Source organism: Chiloscyllium punctatum, chromosome 28 (genome assembly GCF_047496795.1).
Source record: "Chiloscyllium punctatum isolate Juve2018m chromosome 28, sChiPun1.3, whole genome shotgun sequence".
Classification (NCBI taxonomy): domain Eukaryota; kingdom Metazoa; phylum Chordata; class Chondrichthyes; order Orectolobiformes; family Hemiscylliidae; genus Chiloscyllium; species Chiloscyllium punctatum.
Genome location: NC_092766.1, coordinates 71,938,675 through 71,953,959, shown reverse-complemented (window position 1 = coordinate 71,953,959; position 15,285 = coordinate 71,938,675). Strand labels below are relative to the sequence as shown.

The 15,285-nt window shown below is 45.2% G+C and overlaps 1 pseudogene; it reads left to right on the top strand.

Moving 5' to 3' along the window:
• Positions 1 to 8,078: 8,078 nt before the first annotated feature.
• Positions 8,079 to 13,987, top strand: LOC140454096 (cyclic AMP-responsive element-binding protein 1 pseudogene; annotated as a pseudogene).
• Positions 13,988 to 15,285: the final 1,298 nt, after the last annotated feature.

Here is a 15,285-nt window from a genome sequence, read left to right as displayed (position 1 = left end):
GAGACATAGAGTCCTACAGCACAGAGAGAGGCCCTAGGAGCCAGACTGATCCCTGGCAACCATAATGTCCATCCATGGCAACCCCATTTCCCTGCCCATGCCCCATATCCTTCTAATCCTTTCCTACCCATGTATTTGTCCAAATGCCTTTTAGATGTTGTTAATGTACCTGCCTCAGCCACCTCCACTGACAGCTCATTCCGTATGAGAATCAGTATCTGTGTAAGAAAGTTGCTGCTAACGTTCCCTTTTATTCTTTCCCCTCTAACCTTAAGCTGATGCGCTCTAGTCTTCAATTCTTCAACCCTGGGAAAAAGACTGAATGCATTCACCCTATCCATGCCTCTCATGATCATCTACATTTCTATAAGATCTCCCTTATGTCTCCTATGATCTGAAGAAAAATGTCCAAGCTTGTCCAACCTCTCCCGATAACTCAGGCCATTGAGTTGTGGTGTTATAGACCTGGCTACCGCTGTGCTACTCCCCTGAGAAGCTATCCCCAACAATACACCAGCTCTCTCTTCTTAAACATCCGCATCCAACCCCATCTTTATCCCCTGTATGATCCTCAGTGTGTCCTGCTGTTGCTCCGACACGACCACGCGGACACCCACCTATCTGATGGAACCTGGATGTTTGGACTGGACAAGATCAGGGGTGTATTTAAACGCAATGAATGGAATTCTGAAATAACATTTGTACTGAATGTAATGTAGAGCAGTGTGAAATGGAGGTGGATGACCTACGTGACTTGCTGTAAGGACACAGACAGTAGAATCTGAGGTGATCATGAGGATGTGGAGGTGAATGTGGGAGACAAGCTGGGACTGTATTGGAGTAGTCACGGTGAGAGGGAACAAATGCTGGATGGAGGGTTTCAGCAGCTGATGGACTGACACTGAGGTGAGCCATCGGAAACTGAGCAAGTGACCACCATCTAATAGGACAGAGAAACTGATCCATCAGCCTGAAACTGACTGACCACGTGGCTGACAGTGACTCCAACACAAGGGAATGGAAACATTGCTCAGAGCCTGTTTCTGTAACATTCAACACAACCAGGAAATGGAAAGTGAATAATTAGCTGAAAACAAGGCCACTGCTCTGTTAGAGTCAAAATCATTCAACGTTCAGTCACTGAATATTCTAACCTGCCGAAAGGATACTCCCAGAATCACAGCAGAAGGAGAAAACAAGCTTGGCAGAGACAGAATGAAGCCACCGCCTGCATCACAACAGCTCAGACCAAAGAGGCTGAATTCTCATCCAACTGACAAGCAATACAGATACTGTCAGAGTTACAGATCGAGTTCAGAATTATTCAGGAAACAGACTTACCAGATACACTGGTCGGTGGGGTGTGCCAGAAATCCATGAAATAGCTTTGTGATGTGCCATTTTTTCGTTGAGAAATGATTCTTTGTTTTCGCGAAGAAGAGCGGATGTGTAGTTCACTGATCACTAGATTTACAGACAAAGGAAACCTGATCAAGGACTCACAGGTCAATTACACTGTTAGTGACAGTCCATCGCACACAACAACAGCCTGTTACACAGAGAACAGAACAGATTCTAGTTTAACAGAGACACTCTCACAATGAACATCTGCTGCTTTAATAAAAATGTTACCTGTTTGAAGAAAAGGAACATATCACCAATACAGAGAGACTTTTAAACTGCCCAATGTAACTGAGGAGATTTTAACCAATTCAGTGATCACTTTTTCTATGTACTTTGAAGCTATTTTGAGCAGGGTATGTATCAGGGGTCGGTGTGGACTTGCTGGACCAAGGGCCTGTTTCCACACTGGAGGGATTCTATTCAATACAATTGTCAACCTGTCCCACAGCAGGATGGGTAAGGTCCAAGGGGACTCTGTACCGGACAGGGGTTGTGTCCCAAGCAGGATGGGTAAGGACCGAGCGGACTCTGTACCGGGAAATGGTCATGTCCCACAGCAGGATGGGCAAGGTCTTGGACAAGTCTGGACCGGGGATGGGTAATGTATGAGGGAAATCTGTACCGGGGAGGCATTGTGTCCCACGTTAGGGTGGGTGAGGCCGGACGGGAATCTGTACAGGGGAGCGTGTCCCCCACAGCAGGATGGGTAAGGCCCGAGGGGAGTCTGTACTGGGGAGGGGTTGTGTCCCATGGCAGGATGGGTAAGACCAGAGGGGAGTTTGTACCGGGGAGGGGTTGTGTCCCTCAGCAGGATGGGTAAGGCCCAAGGGGAGTCTGTACTGGGGAGGGGTTGTGTCCCACAGCAGGATGGGTAAGACCAGAGGGGAGTCCAACCCGTAGAGGGGTTGTGTCTCACAACAGGATGGGTAAGGCTCGAGGGGAGTCTGTACCGGGGAGTGGCTGTATCCCGCAGCAGGATAGGTAAGACCCAAGGGGGGTCTGTACTGGGGAGGGGTTGTGTCCCATGGCAGGATAGTTAAGGCCTGAGGGGAGTCTGTACCGGGGAGGGATTGTGTCCCTCAGCAGGATGTGTAAGGCCCGAGGGGAGTCTGTACCGGGGAGGGATTAAGGATGAGTAAGACCCAAGGGGACTCTGTACACATGTGGTTGTGTCCCTCAGCAGGATGGGTAAGGGGTCTGTGTCCCTCAGCAGAATGGTTAAGGGGTCTGTGTCCCACAGCAGGATGGGTAAGGGGTCTGTGTCCCACAGCAGGATGGGTAAGGGGTCTGTGTCCCACAGCAGGATTAGTAAGGCCTGAGGTGAGTTGTACCGTGGAGGGGTTGTATCCCAAGCAGGATGGGTAAGGCCCGAGGGCAGATTGCACCAGGGAGGGGTTGTACCCCACAACAGGATGGTTAAGGCCAGTCAAGAGTCTGTACTGGGGAGGGGTTGTGCCTCACAGCAGGAAGGGTGAGGCCCGAGGGTACTCTGTACCAGGGAGGGTATGCGACCCAAAGCAGGACAGGTAAGGCTCAAGGGTAGACTGTACCGGGGAGGGGTTGTATCCCCCAGCCAGACGGTTAAGGCCCGAGAGGAGTCTGTACCTCAGAGGGGATGTGACCCACAGCAGGATGGGCAAGGCCCGAAGGGAGTCTGTACCGGGGAGGGGTTCGGTCCCACAGCAGGATGGGTAAGGCTCGAGGGGAATCTGAACTGAGGAGAGGTGTCCCACAGAAGGGGGTAATGTCCGAGGGGAGTCTATGTTGGGGAAGGGTTGTGTCCCACAGCAGAATGGGTAAGGCCTGAGAGCAAAGATTTACTTAGAGAGCTGAGGGGCAACATTTTCCACAGAGGACGGTTCTGTGGCACATGGGAGAACCAAGAACAATTACAACATGGAAAAGACATTTGGGCAGGAACATGGAGGAGTGAAGGTTTGAAGGGCCATGGGCCAAACACGGAAATGCAACTCATTCAGTTCTGGAAACCTGGTAAGCATTGATGACTTCGGCCAGAGAGTCATGCAGCACAGAAACAGACCCTAAGTCTTGGGTTATTGGGGGAGTGGACTATCGTGACAGGGCATGTTGTCGAGACTGAAGTTAGAGAGATATGGATGGTCGTCTGGACTGGAGCAGGTTTCAAATGTGTGAAGTGATTGGTGAGAGGGGAGGAAAGTACAGAGATAGGAACTGTTTTTGGCATTAGAATGATTGAAGACACTGATCCACAAGACAAGCCATAGATACAGTGTGGGAGAGGGAACACAGAATGGAACATTCCCAGACAGCATTCCCACCCGCTCGTGGAAAGCCTGCTTTCCCCTCTTTTGTGCTGATGCTCACTAAGACAGCACAGGCTTGGATTGAAAACTGTGACACTCCCGATGTTGTCTTAGTACAACAAAACTTGAAGTAAAGGCGGTGACTGGACCTGGGGTGTGTCTGTACTGTGCTCCCCCTCCAGCACGGCAGCTATGTCATGTCCTGTTAGCTGATGTTTGGAGCCCTCTCATTGCTCTCTGTTCTGTGCACTGAGTGTGATCTTACCTCACTGCAGGATTTATTGAAGGCTCCAGATCTCCCTGCCCTGTGTCTCTCTGGCTGACAAACCATCTTCAATGAGGGATGTATGAGACACCCAGCAGCTGGGATGTCTATTAGGTCAGGACCTTCCTGAGTACCTACAGACAGATAGACAGAATGGGAAATTAGACTGATGCAGTGAGGGCTACAAATGTCAAATGGCACTGACTCCCACAGAAATCTGGAACATCCCAGTCTCCATCGTCTATCTGGAGTAGAGAATTCTGTTTGCTCAGGATCTGGAGTAGCTGCAAGAGCGAGGGACATTGACAGATGCAGCAATTAGACCCACACAGTGAGGGATACCACATGGAGAGATACTAAGTGATATCACCAGAGTGCAAGATCAAACAATTGTGCAGGAAGAAAGGGTTTTGATTCATGTTGCACTGGGATGGGCAACCTGTGAGCAGGCGAAGTGATGGTCGAGTGGCATTAAGTGAGACAATTTATCCAGAAACTCAGCAAATGTTCACTGGACACAGGTACAAATCCCACCATTGCAAATGAGAAAATGAGAATTAAATGCTTCAAAGAAGATGTAATTAAAAACCTGTGAGTATTAAACAATTGTTGATGTTAAGAAAAATCCACCGTGTGCATTCATGTCTTTAGTGAAATGATCTAAGGTGGGTCTTTCCTCCGATTGTCCTCGACCCCGATAGCCCCGCCCTCCTGCTCATTGACCTTCTCAAGATGGCGGCTCTGAGGCCCGCGCTCCCTCTTCCCTCAAACAAATGGCGGCCTTGACCCTGGGCCGCTTTCCCGACAGAGACCATCATCTCCTTATCCGGGTCTGCAGGGTCTTTTTCGGATTTTTTTCACCTATATCCGCGTCTTGTGAATTCTCTCCGCTCCTTTCTCCCAGTGAGTCTCCCAGACGCCGCTCTCTGAAGCCGATCGTAACCGCACCCGGAGAAAGCTGTTCCATGACTCGCCGTGTCCTGGTTAATGTGACACTGCGCATGCCCTTCATAGAAACCAAACTGCGCGTGCGTCGAAGGTTGTCAGTGAGTTCATAGAGAATATTCATATCTGCACAGAATCACGGGGGAAATATTCGACATTAACAATTGGTCTGTCGAGTTACAGTCATTGAGATGGTTAATATGTAAATAGATTGTTCGGTCTAACTTTACCATACCGGCCAGGTATCTAAATTACCAATCGTTCTGGGAGTTTGCAAATAAGTTTGTTAGTCGAGTTGTGTAAATCGAATGGAAATATGTTCATTGTCAGATTTTCATCTTAATTATTTCTTTAAAAAAACACATTGGTTTATGAGAGGTGTTTAATGCTCCGCTATGCCGTGACAATGATCAATCCTGCAAAGCAGTTTGCCTTCTGACCAATCCTGAAGCGTTCACTCCCGAGAATGCATTGGCCCCGCTCCGTCAGGTAAGGGGTAGATGTAGGGGCATGGGTGGGATGCGCTTCGGCGGGGCGGTGTGGATTTGTTGGGCCGAAGGGCCTGTTTCCACACTGTAAGTAATCTAATCTAATCTAATCTCACTCACTCTCTCTGCTCGGTCCTCCAGTTCCGCCCCTTCCTTCCAAAAGCAGAGGTGATTCAGGTGCGACTCAGCAGTTAAGCAACAGAAACATTAAGGGACAAGGGAAGTTGGAGTCGATGCCTTGTGATGCAGGGAAAATATCCCGAATCTTGGACCGAGAGACCGGCGTTCAATTCACAGGTAGTGCAGGTGTGTGTAAAAACAACTTTGAACAGGTTCGTGAGGGAAAATAAGGGAAGTCAGGAACCGAGTAAAAACAATAGAAAACCCATACAATGTGGTGGTGTTCTCAATAGTCAGATGATTTTAGTCTTTACCAACTGTTTCAGAGTCCCAATACAGTCTGTACCACTCCTCCTTGTGCACATATACCACGATTGTGGGGTAAAGTGTTGTAGTGGGATATAAAGGTGCTTTTCTAGAACTCACTCGGTTTTGGAGTTTAAAATGGGTGAGAAAGAGTAGGGTTTTGTATGGAGTTACCTGTTCCCCTCCTGCTGCAGCATCTCATTACTGCCCTAACTCTACCTCGTACGTGTTTGGTAGAGATCACTGTCATTTCATAAACTCACAACACAAGATCCGTCACTCTGTTTAAGACAGCAGAAATCTCTTTTAACACTATAGTCATGACATACATGAACCTGTTGCAGTGCTTCAAACTCCATGACAGACTCGGTCTGGAACCTCCTCTATCCTTAAGACTTTATGCACTGCTTGCATTTATCCATTTCCCCTTTGCACGTTCCCTTTCCAACCCACCCCACCTGTATCATTCCACAGTTGGAGCTGTCAAGGGCAGAAGTCTGTGGAATAGCCTCCCTAACCTTCTCTATCTTCCTTTTAAGATGTATTTTAAAAACATTCTCTTTAATCAATGTTTTGATCATCCATGAAGCACCTTAGGAGATTTGCCATTGTGAAAGTTCCATACAATGCAAGTAGTTGTTGGTATTGCCATACATTAGGAGAAACAGGAATGATGCAGTCAAAATTCTAACAAGAAAGTCACTGATAGGTGCAATGTATAGGCCACCAAATAATTACATCACATTGGCATGGGCAATAAACAAATAAATAACTAATGCCTGTACAAATGGTACAGCTATTATCATAGGTGATTTTAATCTACATGTAGATTGGTCAAACCAGCTCAGTCAAGGTAGCCTTGAGGAGTTCACTAAGTGTATTCATGATAGTTTTATTGAACAGTATGAAATGGAACTGACAAGGGAGCAAGCTATCCAAGATCTGGCCCCTGTGCAATGAGGCAGGAATAATTAATGACTTCTGAGTTAGGGATCCCCTGGGAAGAAGCGATCACCGTATGGTTGAATTAGAATACCGATGGAGAGTGTGAAGATAAAATCTAATAACTGAGTCCTGTGCTTGAACACCTGGAACTACAATTGAATGAGAGAGAATCTGGATAAAGTAGACTGTAAACAAAAAATTTATGGTGGGAAGTTGATGAGCAGTGGAAGATTTTCAAAGACATTTTACAAAGTGCTCAGCAAAGATATATTCCAGTGAAAAGGAAGGACTGGATGAAAAGGTATACTCGGCAATGGGTATCTAAGGAAAGTGATCAAATTAGACCCGAAGAACATCTGACATAGGAGTGGAAGTAAGGCCATTTGGCCCATCAAGTCCACTCCGCCATTTAATCATGGCTGATGGGCATTTCAACTCCACTCACCAGCATTCTCCCCGTAGCCCTTAATTCCTTGTGACATCAAGAATATATCAATCTCTGCCTTGAAGACATTTAGCATCCCAGCATCCACTGCACTCCATGTCAATGAATTCCACAGGCCCACAACTCTCTGGCTGAAGAAATGTCTCCGCATTTCTGTTCTGAATTTACCCCCGCTAATTGTAAGGCTGTGCCCACCAGTCCTAATCTCCTCACCTAACGGAAACAATTTCCTAGCATCCACCCTTTCCAAAACATGTATTATCTTGAAAGTTTCTATTAGATCTCCCCTTAACCTTCTAAACTCCAATGAATATAATCCCAGGATCCTCAGCCTTTCCTCGTATGTTAGACCTCCCATTCCAGGGATCATCCATGTGAATCTCCGCTGGACATGCTCCAGTGCCAGTATGTCCTTCCTGAGGTATGGGGACCAAAACTGGACACAGTACGCCAAATGGCGCCTAACCAGAGCTTTGTAAAGTCTCAGTAGCGCATCGCTGCTTTTGTATTCCAACCCTCTTGAGATAAATGACAACATTGCATTCGCTTTCTTAATCATGGACTCAACCTGCATGTTTACCTTTAGAGAAGCCTCGACTAGCACTCCCAGATCCCTTTGTACTTTGGCTTTATGAATTTTCTCACCGTTTACAAGGTAGTCCATGCTTGTATTCTTTTTTCCAAAGTGCAAGACCTCGCATTTGCTCACATTGAATTTCATCAGCCATTTCCTGGACCACTCTCCCAAACTGTCTAGATCATTCTGCAGCCTCCCCACTTCCTCAGTACTACCTGCCTGTCCACCTAACTTCGTATCATTGGCAAACTTCGCTAGAATGCCCCAAGTCCCTTCATCCGAATAATTAATATATAACATGACCACGCAGGTAACCATGCCTGGGATCCAATCAACGACATGTCCAGCAGTAACTTCAGTGCATTTGCTGAATGGGCAGACTGTTAAAGTGCAAGGAGTTATCGAAGCAGCTCAGTCCTCAGTCATACAGTCCCCTCAAGTTCAGACTGTTCAGATCTCTACTATATCTGAATGTGAGGACTCCCAGGAATCTGTGGATAGCATGACTGACTCTCAGAAACATAGAGAAATTCTATCGAGACGGCCTTCATTCAGGAAAATCCTGAATGAACTTTCTTCTGATCCCCCGGTATGCCAAGAAATTGATGAGGAAAAATCAGAAGAAGAGTCTGTCTCAACTGTTACTACAATGACGATGCAGACACCCATCTATCAGACTATCAGCAGTCAATACATTGCTATCACACAGCGGGGGAGTAATTCAGCTGGCCAACAATGGTTCAGATGGAGTGCAAGGACTGCAGACACTAACAATGACCAACGCAGCTACAGCCAAGGTTGGAGCAGCCATTGTACAGTATGCACAAGCCCTGATGGACAGCAAATCTTTGTTGAAAATGTGTTGCTGGAAAAGCGCAGCAGGTCAGGTAGCATCCAAGGAACAGGAGAATCGACGTTTCGGGCATAAGCCCTTCTGTGCCAGGCAGCCAAGTGCTTGTACGAGGTGCTGCTGAAGATGTCCAAAACTATAAGATCCGTACAACTCCTAACTCCACTGCTGGCCAGGGAATGGTTATGGCATCTTCACCAGTCCTGCAAAGCCAGTCCCAGAATGCTGAAGAAACCACTCAGAAATGTGAAATCTGCCTCATGAAAAACAGGGAAGCAGCTCGAGAGTGCCGTCGCAAGAAGAAAGAGTATGTGAAATGCTTGGAGAATCGGGTTGCTATTCTGGAAAATCAAATTGAAAGAGAAGGTGTACAAAGTGGCCAAAAACAGCGTGAAACTAGAACTGGGAAAACGTTAAAGGTCAACTGAAAGCCACAAAAGAGCTATAAAGAAAACTAATATACAACATGAGAAAAATAAACTAGCACAGACTATAAAGACAGAGAGCAAAAGTTTATATAAATATATATAATGAGAAAAGAGTGGCTAAATTAAATGTTGGTCCTTTGGAAAATGAGAAGAAGCATTTAGTTATGGGATATCACAGTGGAGGATGCTAATATCTTTCCAGTAACTAGCAAAGAGACAAAGGTAGGTGAGGATTTGGAAACTATCATTATTACGGAACAGCTAGTTTTAGACTGTTTGGAGGTAATTGAGCTAATGATAGAAAAGTCTTCTGACCCTGATGGAATGCCTCCCAGGGTACTAAAAGAGATGCCAGGAAAAATAGCAAATGCACTGGCAGTAATTTTCTAAAATTCACTGGACTCTGTGGCAGTCCCAGCAGATTGGAAAACAGCAAAAGTTACACCACTGTTTTAAAAAGGAGGTGGACAAAAAGTGGGGAATTATATACCAGTTAGTTTATTCTCTGTAGTGGGAAAGATGCTTGGGTCTATTATCAAGGAAGAAATAACAGAGAATTTCAATAGAAATTGTCCCATTGTACAGATGCAGTATGGGTTCATGAAGGGCAGGTCATGCTTGACCAATCTTTTGGAATTCTATGAAGACATTTCAAGCAAGGTGGACAACGGGGACCCAGTGGATGTGGTGTACCTGGATTTCCAAAAGACCATCAACAAGGTGCTGTGCAAGAAGCTGTTGCACAATATAAGGGTGCATGGCATTAGCGGTAGAGTATTAGCATGGATAGAAGATTGGTAAACTAATAGGAAGCAAACCGTTGGGGACAAATGAGTATTATTCTGGCTGACAATCATTGACAAGTCGTGTGCCTCAGGGATCAGTGTTGGGACTGCAATTATTTACAACTGATACAGATGATTTGGAGTTGGAACTACATGTAGGGTGTCAAAGTTTGCATGTGACACTAAGATGATTAGCAGGACAAAGTGAGCGGAGGACTGTGAAACTTTGCAGAGCAACGTAGATACATTGAGTGGGTAATGGTCTGTCAAATTAAGTAGAATGATTGTAAATATAAAATTTATACTCTTTTTTTTTGTAGTAACATTTAAAAATAAAATAACTTGAATGTTTAAAAAGTTGCATCATTTGCTTTGCAGAGTGACCTGAGCATCCTTCTGCATGAAGGTTGGTCACCAGGTACAACAATCAGTTCAGAAAGCAAATGAAATTTTGTCCTTCGTTGCTGAAAGGAATGTGTTTAAAGGCAGAGGTTATGTTCCAGCTGTATTTGAATGCTGGTGAGGCCACACCTGGAGTACTGCATGTAGTTTTTGTCTTCTTACTTGAGAAAGGATGTACCGGCACTAGAAGTGGTGCAGAGGAGGTTAACTAGGTTGATTCCGGAGTTGAGGGGTTTAGTTTAAGAGAGACTGAGTAGATTGGGATTATATTCATCAGAATTCAGAAGAATGGAAAACATATAAAATAATGAATGGAATGGATAAAACAGAAGTAGAGAGATGTTTCGATTGGCAGGTGAAGCCAGGACAAGAGGGCATCACCTCAAAATTAGAGGCAGCAAATTTAAGACTGAATTGAGCTGGAACTTCTTGACCTCTATGGAATTCATTGCCCAGGGAAGTAGTTGATGCTAGTTCAGAAAACGTTTTTAAAGCTACGTTAGATTTTTAAAAACGTAATTAATTAATGGACACGGTGAGAGCGTAGGTAAATGGTTCTGTGTCCACGAAATGATCAGCCATGATCTTATTGAATGGCAGAGCAGGCTCGAAGGGCAGGACGGCCTTCTACTGTTCCTACTTCTTACGTTATCTCTCCCTCATTCGTGACTTGGAGGTGTTGGATTGGGATGGACAAAAGTAAAATTCACAGAACACCAGGTTATTGGTCAACAATATTCTTTGGAAGCACTAGATTTGCTGGTTCTTCATCAGGTGGTTTTGAGATGGTGTTGTGTCATTTTTAACTCTTGTAATTCATGAACAGCAACAAAAGCCACGAAGCAATCCGCATGTTCCAGCCAACAATGGGTCCCGGGTGATTGATGTCAGAGGCGGACCAATGGAAAGGCAGAGACAGCGCTGGAGGACCTGCGAGGCAGTTGGTCCTCCGATCAATCAGGATGAATGAGGGGGCGGGACTAGACTATACCACGTGATCATCCTCGCAATCGGTTCGGGATGTGTGGACGGAGAGCCGTTGGTAAAGATAGAAATAAACAGCAGCAAGCGGGAGGGAAATGGTGTTGGTATGGGTTGAGAGGGTTCATAGTCATTTGGTGCACATCGGAAAATACAAATTTGAAACTTAGTCCCGTTTTTGCAGTAAACGGGACAATGCCTCATCTCGCGATTGACTCGAGTAAGCGCCACCATCTTTATTCGGGGCAACGATTAACTGGACTTGTGCAGCCGCCAGCTTTGTAGGGGGCAAAGTTCAGGGGGAGGCATGTGCAGCCTTCTCTGGTACAGAGACAAAGGAAAGGATTTACACAGAGCATATTCACACACAGAGAAATGGATCTTTTTCTGGATTTGTTTTGTCATTCGTTGAAATGATTTGGATGTGAACAGAGGCGGTATAGTTAGTAAGTTTGCAGGTGACACCAAAATTGGAGGTATTGTGGACAGTGATAACGGGTATTTCAGAGTACAATGGGATATTGATCGGATGGAACAATGGGCTAGGAGTGGCAGATAGGGTTTAATTTAGATAAATGTGAGGTGCTGCATTTTAGAAAAGCAAATCAGAGCGGGACTCACACATTGAATTGTAAGATCTTGGAGAGTCTTGCTGAACAAAGAGACCTTGGAATGCAGGTTCATAGTTCCTTGAAAGTAGCGTCGCAGGTCGATAGGATAGCGAAAAAGGCATTTCGTATGCTTCCCATTATTGGTCAGAGCCTTGAGTAAAGGAGCTGGACAGGACATTGGTTAGGTCACTTTTGGAATATTGTGTGCGGTTCTGGTCTCCCTCCTTTCAGAAGGAGGCACTGAAACTTGAAAGGTTTGAGAATTGATTTTCAAGGATGTTGCCAGCGTTGGAGGATTTGAGTTGCAGGGAGAGGCATGATAGGCTGGGGCCATTTTCGCTGCAGTGTTATAGGCTGAGGTGTGATGTTTTAGAGGCTTACAAAAATCGTGAGGGACATGGATACCGTAACTAGACAAGGGTTGGTGGAGCATAGAACTAGAGGATAGAGGTTTAGGGTGGGGGGTGGGGGGGAATTTAAAAGGAGCCTAAAGGGCAACTAAAATTGTAACATTTCAAAGGCATTTGAATAGGAAGTGTTCAGAGGGATGTTGGCCAAGTGCTGGCAAATGCGAATACGTTAGGTTAGAATACTTGGTTGGCACAGATGGGTTGGACTGAAGAGTCTGTTTCTGTGCTAGACATCTCTGACTGTGGGATCATAAAAGTGAACATTGCTCTGATTCATCTCTGGGCTCTTTGATGTCCACTTGTTTGTTATCTAGCTTCCTTAGTCTCTCGTGTGTATTTTTGTTCTGTGTAGTATTTTACTATTACGTACACAGACCTCTTTGTAAATGAATTGTCCACTGCTGCCCGGCTCCTGACCATATGCCCCATTATCAGGTTATTTTTTCCACAATATCTTAGACAGTCAAGAATTCTTTTTTCCAATAAGTGAGTGGATTTTCCTTCCATTTCTGCCAGTCAAATTCTGCACCATTTTCGTTCCCTATAATTCATATTGCACTCCCTGAAACATGATGTGTATTTCTCCTTCCACAGATACCAGTGATCAAGGCCAAAGCTCTCTTGCCTGTTGAGAAGGTGATGTTTGACTTATTTGTACTGCTGCAGTTTGTATGGTGAAGGTGCTCCCACAACGTGGTTGGGTAGGAGATATTACAGATTATTCACTCAGAGATAGTGAAGAGTAGAAGATATCTGTACAAATCAACACATTTTTAATTTCACAAAAATATTGAGAACTTTTGACATAAGACCAAAGATGGAGAATATTATATCCGGTGACCAAAACCATTACCAAATAAGCAATTTTTCAGGAATGACTTCAAGGAAGAAAGCAGATCTTAGAGGGTAGGAATTCCAGACTATTTTGCCTTGGAATCTATAGAAACAGTCACACAGCTGAACCCAAAAATAAACACATCATTGAGAGTCTGAACTAAAATGAGTTGTTGAGATGTGAAAGGGTGTGTGGTGCAGGAAGATAGGAATGATTACAGCCAGGAATTAAGTCAAGGGTGTGAAAGTAAATTGCTGTTGCTTATAAATGGGAGTATTTTGATGGATCAGCAAGTACAAGTGCATACTTGGGCGGTAGAGTTCTCAATGTTCTGAAGATTATAGGGAGGGTGATTGTGGGATGCTGGTCAGGAGTGGGTTTAGATAATGAAAGAGAGTTTCAGTAAATGAGCTGAGACTGTGGTGAGGTCAGGTGATATCAATGAAGTCGAAATAGTGGTCTTGGAGTGGGACTGTGCTGTTGCCCTCAGCTGTGGTATTCAGCTGTTTGTCAGTTTGTGAATCAAGTCTGTTACAAGCTCAGAAGCTGATTGGCCCTGGCAGAACCCAAACTGGGTGTCACTGAGCAGGTTATTGTGAGCATGTGCTTGACAGCACTATCGATGACAACTTCTATCACTTCATTGCTGAGGCATTGTGGACTGATGGAGGGAAATTGGCTGGGTTGAATGTGTCCTGCGTTTTTGTGTTGAACAACACTACTGACATTTGGAAATGTTTCCCAGATGCCAGTGCTGGAGCACAACTTGTCTTGGTGGGCAGCAAGTTCTGGAGGAGAAAGTGAGGACTGCAGGTGCTGGAGATCAGAGCTGAAAATGTTTTGCTGGAAAAGAGCAGCAGGTCAGGCAGCATTCAGGAACTCATTCCTGAAGAAGTGCTCATGCCCAAAACATCGATTCTCCTGCTCCTTGGATGCTGCCTGACCTGCTGTGCTTTTCCAGCAACACATTTACAGCAAGTTCTGGAGCACAGCCATCAGTATTATTGCCACAATGCGGCAGGGCCCATAGCCTTTACACTACTTGTCAATTTCTTGATCTGATTTGAAATGAGTTTTCAACCAATTCAATTCACATCTGTGATGTCAGGGACCAATGGAGAAGGCTCATCCACTTGGCACTGCTGGCTGAAGATTGCTGCAAATGCTGTTGTCTTATCTGTTGCATGAATGTGTGAGGCCCCTCCATCAGTAAGGGTGGGGATATCTGTGATGCTTCCTGCAGTGAGTTGTTTAATTGTCCATCACCATTCCTGACTAGGTGTGGCAGAACTCAGATCTGATCCATTGGTTGTTTGATCACATAGTTCTATTTGGTGTTGCTTGCACTGTAGCTTCACCAGGTTGGCACCACATTTTTAGGTATGCCTGGTATTGCTCCTGGCATGCCCTGCGGAACTCTCCATTGAACCAGGGTTGATTCCCCTGACTTGATGTTAATGGTTGAGTGGGGGATATACCAGGCCATGAGATTTCAGATTGGGCTGGAGTACAGTTCTGCTGCTGCTGTTGGACCACAGTGAGACAGAAGTTGCAGGGTCAAGAGGGCTGATTGTGTGGTTGTATTTTCCAGTGCACGAGAAAATACAATGTGGTCCATCCAGTTTCATTTCTTTGTTGAGTCTGTGCAGTGACGAAGACAATGAGTGATTTGGTGGGCCACTGTCAGGAATGCAATTTTAAAAAAAAGGATTTGTAATTTACACATGAAAGAAGTGAAACTATCATGGTATTCGAACAAATGAAAGACTGAACAGACAATCAAGGTATTTTTCAATGGATAATTTCAGTTACATCACACTGTAAATGTTTGCTACAAATTCCGTGCCTTAGAATTGTGCCCTCCACAATCACCTGATGAAGGAGCGGTGCTCTGAAAGCTAGTGTGCTTCCAAATAAACCTGATGGACTATAACCTGGTGTTGTGTGATTATTAATTGAGAATATTACAGCACTACTAACAGGGCTGCATGTAAACAAGCTCAGCCCAGTTAATCAATACATTCGGAAGGATTTCCTCCAAGTTTGATTACACAATATTAGGCAAAACCGTCAACTTCAACCTGCAATGTTGCTCTTAACAAAAACTTCAGGCTGACACAAAGCTCCCCAACCCACTGCAATGTGGTAACCGGCCCCGGCCCAGGAATTGGAACTGGGACATTTGTGGACTGTGATCTCAAAG